Here is an 8,819-nt window from a genome sequence, read left to right as displayed (position 1 = left end):
AGCTGCAGATGTGGATTTCATAGACCGCATTTACTGCCTAATATTCCAGTAAGAAATTAGCAAACGATATTTGCGCTACTCTGTACAGAGCAGAGTCTCGTATGATGATTTATTATCATAACTCAGGCATGAAAAACTCAGTGTGCAGCACATCATCACCACCCAGCTTGCAGCCACAGGACGTTAATGACATGATGTTCTGCAAACATTTCACCAGATCTAAAGGTTTATATTTTGATTCTTTCAAGCTAAATAATCAACATGCAAGTTGGTTCACACAATTTGCAAGATGAGGTAATTTTCTTTCAGATATTTGGCTACAACCTGTAACTGGCATTTTCCCCACATCCACAGGGTTACAGTGTTTGATTATAGAAACGTTAAAAAAAAATAAAGCTCTTCTTTTTCTTTCTTTTTTAAAGTGGTATTTGATAAAGAAAACTGAATACTGCTAAAGCCCACACATCAAACATGAATCCATTACTTATTCACAGCCATAGTTTCCCACCTGCAGATCCTCACTCCAGTCAGCCTTGACCACAGTGAACCACAGTCCAGCAGGCAGCATTTATGTTACCATCATGTCATTTACGTTCATAACAGTGCAGTTTGGAGGAGAAAACAAACGAATGCTCCATTTGGCAGTATTTCATGTATACAAGCAAATAATCATGTATAAGCAAATAAATCATTTGGGTGTTTACCTCAAAGCTACCCAACTGATCCACTAAATACAGGCTTAGGGTCCATTGCAGATTCCAATCCTAAAGAGAATCCCAGCGCACGCACCCTCGCTCCCCTTCCTCTTCCGTCTTTGGTCAGCTTATCTTCACCGGCTCATCCCCGCTCTGGTAAGGAGCTTCACTTTCTAAATTCTCACAGTGAAATCAGAGAAGATATCGATTCTCTGTCTCTCCTCTATCTCCTTTCTCCTCCCATCCACCTCTATTTCTCTTCTGCGCTCCCTTTTCTGCCGTCTCCACCTCTTTGGGACTGAGGAAGCTTTGTTACCACGGAGACGCATGAGGCTGTGGCCTGATTGGTGGAGTTTGTTGTGATGCAGCAAGTCGGCAGTGCAGCCCACTAGATTGATTGCCTTTTCAGTCAGAATCGTTGTGTAACACTGAGCCAGAATCAGCTTACTAAGTGGAGATATATAGGAATTTATTTTCAGTAAAGCGGGGGATTAGAATTCACTTTCAGTGTTACATTACTTCGTTGTGTATCACAGCAAAGCCCCGTGGTGGAAAGTATGGAGGACTGTGAATGTCAAATTTATTTAACTCCAAATTAAAATACATACTTTACAATGGAATTTAGCAATCTATAAAAGACTAACTCAGCACGTTTTGTCTATTACATTAATTGATTAATTTTATTGGATAAAAAAGGAGAACAAGCAGAAAGCTAGTTTTCACAAACAAATTATGAAAATAATTGTAAAAAATTTCAATAAATATAATTTTGCCTTTTTTTCCAGATATGAAGCAGATTAAAGCAATAAATGCTCACAGTACAGAAGATGGAAATAAATCATCCATCCATTTTCTTTGAATTATCCAATTCAGGGTCGCAGGGGGGTGGACCCTATCTCAGCCTCAATAGGGGAAGTGTCTAACACAGAGAGACAGGCAACCATTTCCACCTATGGGCAATTTAGAATCACCAATTAACCTAACCCCACTAACTGCATGTCTTTGGACTGTGGCAGGAAGCCGAGTACCTGGAGAGAACCCACACAGACACCAGAAGAACATGCAAATGCCACACAAAATAGCTCAGGCTTCTTGATGTGAGGCAAACCATTTTTGCTTTGAAAAATATTTTCATGATTAACCTATTTGCTAAAAAGACTGCAATTAATTTGCTGATCAATTTACAGATAACTTATTGTAGCAACTTTTTTTTCAGCCATCAATCACATAACAACAAACAAAGATGAGTTTGTAGTGAAACAGTCCCATTTTAGCAGAGGAAAAACCAGAGCAATTTTCCATTTGTATTTTAAAAAATGACTTAAAAATGACTTGACAAACTCAGAAACAAGATCAGTGCAACTTTAGTCTAATTTTTCATTCGCAACAAATTGCCATAGACTGAAGTTGCATTCAGCAATAGCAACCAAGACACCATCTTTTAATTGCTTATGTATTATTCTCAATACCAACTTATTGGCTGATTGTTTTCTTAATCTATTTCTAATACAAGAGAAAACCAAATGTTTTATATAAAGATATAAAACAGGGGAAAAAAAGATGTTGCTTCAAAATTAAACACATTTTCTAATATATAATTTCAACGACAGTGTCATTTTTCAGTCATTTTTATAAAGCTTTATAGGAATGGCTTTGCAAATCCCTTTTTCTTTTTCTTTTTGTGCATTTGACACATTCCCACAATTTCTTGATGATGGGATCTCTTTTAAAGACAACATCAGAGGTGATAAGGAGTAAACGTGTGAAGAAAATGTGTGTGCATCACGTTTTAATGGGAGCTCTGAGCAGCAGATTGGTTGCTCTGATGATTATGCCTTTGTTTGCAAGGCATCGTGACTGTCCTGCCTTTGGTGAGGTGCTTTGCTTGTGCTTCAGCCTCTGAGGTGCATTTTGAACAGCTTCAGAATGAGTCAACTGAGTGCTGTGAACACAGGTATTTCCTTTTGGTTGAGCAAAATGATACAATTTATACAGGTAATTCCATACTGCAAATAGCCTTCTGAGATATTCAAAAATCATCAGATTTTTGTTTGTTTGTTTTTTCTCAGCAAGTGTTAGTTCAGTGGCTGCTTAATATGTACACTAAAACCCCTGCGAAACTGATGGAATGGAGGATATTGATATGGCGCAAAAATTCTGACTTCATAAACGTACCTCAAACACATAGAAAATTAAAAAGAAATTATGAAATCACTTAGTGTGGAGGACACAAATTATGGATCGATCAACAAAAACATCACAGTTAGCATAGTCTAATGAAAGATAAACAGATTTCAACTCTCAAATGGTGACTGAGCGATAATTTATACAGGATGGAGCCTTATCATGGGCCATTTCTTTCTCTTTCTGTTATAGATTTTCAATTAGCTTGAGATCCAGACTGATTGCTGAGTTAATGTAGCTTTGCCTGAAGAAAAGCTTTAACACTCTTGGGTCTCTGACCAGATGCATTACCATCTTGACAAATAAATTCATAACCAAACCTGCTTTCCATACACAGAATGAGAAAAGCATCCAAAATTTCATTGTACACCTGAGCATCTACTGCTGTATTGACTGCCCTCTCCCCTGGCCATGTACCTGAAACTCCATATCATAAATGAATCATCTTCTTGTCCAATGTAGATTTGTAATTCACAGGTAAACACAACTTTCATCCACTCATCCAGAGTTCACAATTGCTCCTCTTTGGACACCTGTATGTTTGTTTTCTCTACTTGTGTTTTAGTGCTGGTCAAGTTAAAAAGTTTTCATTGGCATGTAATCAAATATATACACAAAATTTGATGTGCATAGAAGGTATATTTTAATTTATACATACCCTTTATTTCTTACAGTTCTGTCACAAACAGTGACTCCTGTATACTGCTTTGAATTTCTTATTCTGTCCTTTGAGTTTTCTGTCTTCCATCTACCTATATATGCTTTCCTTTTATAACCTTTCCATATTTTTTGTACTTCCTCCAAATTTTAGACACAGCTGAGTGGAAAAAATCAACATCTTTTGTGTGAACTGTGTCAGATTTTCTTCTCGAGAAAGCTTTATAATCCTTTCCATTGTTTTAACTGACAGCTCTCTTATTAGGGCCATTTTTCCTTTTAATGGGCCTGGTGCAATTTTGCATGTTTAGTTTTTGCAGAATTTGTTTTAGTAAAGCAGACTACACAGTGAAGCAGGGAAAATTGGCAGGCATAATGATTTGAGTAAGTTTGACATGGGCTAAATTTTGATTGGGAGCGCAGGTCAAAGCATCCCCAAAACTGGAGCATTTGTGGGTGTTTCAGCTCTGCAGTGGTTAGTATTGTCGAGAGACAGACTTCCTGTATTGGGGTCATGTGCCACGCAATCAACAGTATCTATCAAAAATGGCTCAAGGAAGAAACAGTGGTGAACCATGGGTCATGTAGCCTCTTTCAGTAGTATAATGCCCCCTGCAACAAAGCAAAAGTGGTTCAGGAATGGTTTGAGGAGCATAACAACAAGTTTGAGGTGTTGACTCAGCCTAAATTTTAAAGATGTTAGTCCAATCAAACATCTGTGGGATGTGCTGGACAAACAAGTCAGATCCATGTAGGCCCCACCTCACATCTTACAAGGCTTAAAGGATCTACTGGTGACATCATGGTGCCAGATACCACAGCAAACCATCAGAGGTCTAGTGGAGTCCATGCCTCGATGGGTCAGGGCTGTTTTGGCAGCAATAAGGGGGACCACAACAGAGGTGCTCATAATGTTATTCCTGATTGGTATATTTAAGATTTGTTCATTTGCTACAAAGCTGAGCTGAATAAACGTCCTGAATGACCTTGGTTAACATTGACTATAGTCAATAGTCACCTTATTTGGCATGTGGCTCAGCTGTAGAGCAGCTGCAAGAGTCCATCACAGAACAGTGCAGGCATCAGTAGAAAATCTACATGACATTAAATTCAAACTTAAGCAGCACCAAAGGAGCAGCTGGCGTTGAGGTTAGTTTAGGGTGACCAACCGACGTCCACTTTTCACGTTCTGTCCGGGACGTCCGGGGGATTTTCGAGATTGATGAAAATGTCCGGGTTTTCCTATAGTCCGACAGAGGACCCATGTGTTTGAAGTCATCCCCGAACTGCTGTTTTGTGAGCGCTTGTTCTGCGCTCACAGACGGGACAGCGCAGCAACGCGCCTAATGATGTTTAAAAGATGCCAAAGCGCAAGTGCATCATTTCAGATGAACTGCAAAAGAAATTTCCCTCTTACCGGCCCAGTACAGGTAATTTTTCTTATGCAGATGAGGCATTATTTCTGTACCATTATTTAATTCCAGAGGCTTTTAAGGGTTTGTTTGTTTTTTTGCGCTCGTTGACTTGGCATATGCCTGTAAGACATTTTTCGTCCCCACGTAAACGGCGTTTCAAATCACCGATAGCGGAGATTTTTTTAAAACTCCTGCCAGGTTGGAGATTTTCGAAAACTCCGTTTTTGCGTTTACCTGTGGACGAGGAATACGGAGTTCGTCACGCAACGTCAAAGGTATGTGCCTTTTTTCACACTCTGCGCCACATTACTGTTTACATGAGATGAATTTCTACAATCGCGGATAGAGACAAAATACTGTTAATCTGACTATCTTCACGTTTTACACGCTTACATATACACACGCAGTTACTGTCCCTCCATTTAGAAAGGCAGAGGCGTCGTGGTGTAATTATTTTACGTGTAGTTGTTTTTTTCCTGTGTAATAATATTCAACATTGCTATCAATACATTTTTCAAAAAAATGCCTCTCTGTGCAAAATGGGTTCAAAAACATAAACAACTGTGGGATACTGTTTGTCTGTGATTTGGACAGGGGGAACAAATTGTGGCAGGATTATTTGTATCCCACAGTAACTTTACTGGATAAAGAGCTAACATCTCTAAAATGTCAGGAGTAGTTAGTCAACTAAAAATCAAGAATGTGGGATACTGTTTGTCTGTGATTTGGAGAGCCCAGCGTGTGCTCCCGACGCAGGGAAAACCAATTCTGTCGGGGAGACCTACCGTGGCAGTTGTGCAGGTGAAGCCAAAGGGAAGATATGCTTCACCATATTTTCTAGTATTTGGCGATGTCTCATCCTCAGCTTTGCATTTGTGTGGGAGCCCCGTCGAAAACCTGTCCATTATGCTAGCAGTGTCTAAGCTTCTTCTTCTTCTTCTTCTTTTTTTTTTTTAATTAATCCCCCCACCACCACCACCACCACCACCACGCAATGGCTCTGCCCCTCTAGCAACTATGTGCAGGTTAAAGAAGCTTAAACAGTGTGGTAACCCTACTTGCAACAGGATGTTGCCTAAGCTGGCATTGAGTAAGTTGATCTGCAGAGACCATGGCTGATTTTGGCTTTTTGGCCAGCCTGAATAAACATTTCCATCCACTAACGCTCCATTTTATGAACTATTTTGCACTTTCCCCATTGAGCTTCAAGTTAACACCAATTTATCTATGACTTTTCTCAGAGGGTTTCCGTTTAAAATACTCCACCTGCAGCTCGTAGTGATCTATAGGGGACTATGTAGCTGCTGCTTGGGCTTAAGGGACATTTCAAAGACTATAACTTACAAGAGGAAGGAGAAGAAAGACAACCTGAGACATTTCACTACAAGAGATCTCAAAAGCCAAGCCAACCCCTAAATTAATTTACAGTCAGTGGCAACTGAAAACAAGCTTCGAGGCTTGTACAGTCACACCAGCAGCAGGTTCACTGCTCTCAGCCTCGCATTTTATCTGTGAGCTGCAGGGATCCACATCCTCAGAATGAAATGACTTGTTGATGGGTGCTCCGCCCGCTGCACACACACTCTTTATCTGAGCATCAGCAGAGCAGACGCTAACAGAAACAACCCCTACTAAGTAAACACCACTTACACACGCACAACCCAACATGAACATCTGCTGTCATTGTGACTGTTAATTTGTGATGTTGTCAAGCACATCTTTCCTCACCAGATACTCCTGCTACCCATCCTGCACTCATCAAAAAGAGGTCTGTGTGGCTACTCACTGTCAGTTGCTGTGATGCAACTAACGGCATTTATGTGGACGTCACTTGAGCATGTGTGTAGCTGCATTACCAGTAGACTGTTTGCATTTATATTTCACATTTATCTCGGCTGAGTCATTTTCAACACTATATCCTTTAAAGCATTACATAATTACAATTGTGAGGCACTTATTTATTTATATTTACATTACATTTTATCCATTTTTTCTTAGTGCTAGAAACAGCCTGCCAAAATGTGCACACCCTCTCATCCATAGGTTTTCAGTAGTGTAGTTCAGTGACTTGAAGCTGCTGGTAATGTGACAGACCCCACCTAGTAGGCAGTTCTCTGTCTCTCAAAGTGGCCACACCCTTAATATTCCATAACTTTAAGCCTTAATACAATTTAAAAATATAAGTTAGTATATATCTCTGTCTCTCTGTATTCTGGTAGCTGGGATAGGCTCCAGCCCCCTCACACTACAAGTGGAAGACAATGGATGGATGGAGAGAAGTGTGCAGAAATTCCCTATACTGTACAGCCATCATGAAGGTGAAAAATTGATTTTAACATGAGAATCTAGAGAATCTATGAGGATTGATACACTGGAATGACCTCAAGTAGCCATTCAAAGAACCCGCTACCTGAGGTGTCCATTTGTTTTTCCTTTTTAAAAATTTAAAAACAAAATTAAAGCTAAAAGCTATTTATTAGTGTAAATTACTTCTACAGCGTGCCTCCCCTCACCCCCCTACCAGTCGCAGCAGTGTTTGTTGACCACTTTACTACTGTCAATATGTTAATCAGTTTCATAGAGAAACTCAGGGCGTCACAGATTGTTTACGGTTCCAATCATAAGAGTGGAAACAAAAGGACTTGGAAACACTAAAATAATGCTGCTTACACATGATGAGTCAGCATTAATAACAACACATAATGCAAAGGACATTATAGCGCAGAATGAGTACTTTGACTTTTCTGAATAGTTACGGTAAGTAGGGCTGGTGTTCTGTTCTTCCTTTTACTTAACAAAAATGATATTTTATCACTCTTCCTCGCTGCTCAGTTGATGGTTTGGTTTGCAGAACTACTACGGATAGAAGATAGTGTCACTGACCTGCAGTTCATCCCCAGTGGAGGTTTCAACCTTTCTTCCTGTGAATGAGAAACAGCTGAAATGAGACTCAGAGAGCAGGTGGCATCTTCCTAATGTGTGTTTCAAGGAGTCTACAATGCAGAAGCATTGCACAAGAAAGAGAGTGCTGTCAAAAATATCACATTATGGAGGAGAAGTGACTGTTTTTAAACCATTTCCTTCCTCAATCCAGTTTCAGAGCATTAAAAGTATTGAGTAATGCTTAGTTGCAAAAGCATTGCATATTACATTATTTAAAAAGTCATTTGGGTGTCTGCAATTAGTTGGAGGTCTATTTTCCTTGACGCCAAATGTATTCATCCATAGCTAATGTGGTCATCTGACACTGTCAAAATATCACAACAGAGAAAAAAAAAAACGAGGCATGGGCAGCAAATGAGAGTGAATGCAGCCCTGACGTGATGGCTGGGTGATGAAAGAGGAGAAGCTATTTTTAGATGAGGGTGGCAGAGGAGAGGGAGGAAGTGGGGGCATGGGGGAAATGGAGGTGAGGCGGGTCCAGGGATCAAAGTGATGGCGCTGCTGTAGCTGGAGTTAGTTGTGGCATTTCTCAAATTGCTCTGCTTTCCTGCGCGTTCGTAAATGACGGCAATGGATCACCGCCTGAGGAGGGAGGGGAGCTAATCAGTGTTCTCAGCACTCATCTGAGGATCTGCTTAGTTCGTGTTTCAGTCTTTGCAATGCTGTTTAGTGCACTTAAACAATGGCATAGAGCTGCAGCTACAAACAAAACAAACACAAGTTGAAAACTGCTATATTTTTTCCTTTGGGCAGAATATTAATCACTGCCACAGACTGAATATAAAAAAATTACTTTAGATGCGGCCCCATGTTCAACTGTAACGACTTCATGAAATGAAAGATCTCATAAAAAGTGTCATTTAACCAGCTGACAAACAGCTGAACTGTTAACATCCTTTTGGATATGTAGAGAGACATATACACT

This window comes from Pelmatolapia mariae, linkage group LG7 (assembly GCF_036321145.2).
Source record: "Pelmatolapia mariae isolate MD_Pm_ZW linkage group LG7, Pm_UMD_F_2, whole genome shotgun sequence".
NCBI lineage: Eukaryota > Metazoa > Chordata > Actinopteri > Cichliformes > Cichlidae > Pelmatolapia > Pelmatolapia mariae.
Note: the sequence above shows the minus strand (reverse complement) of the source record.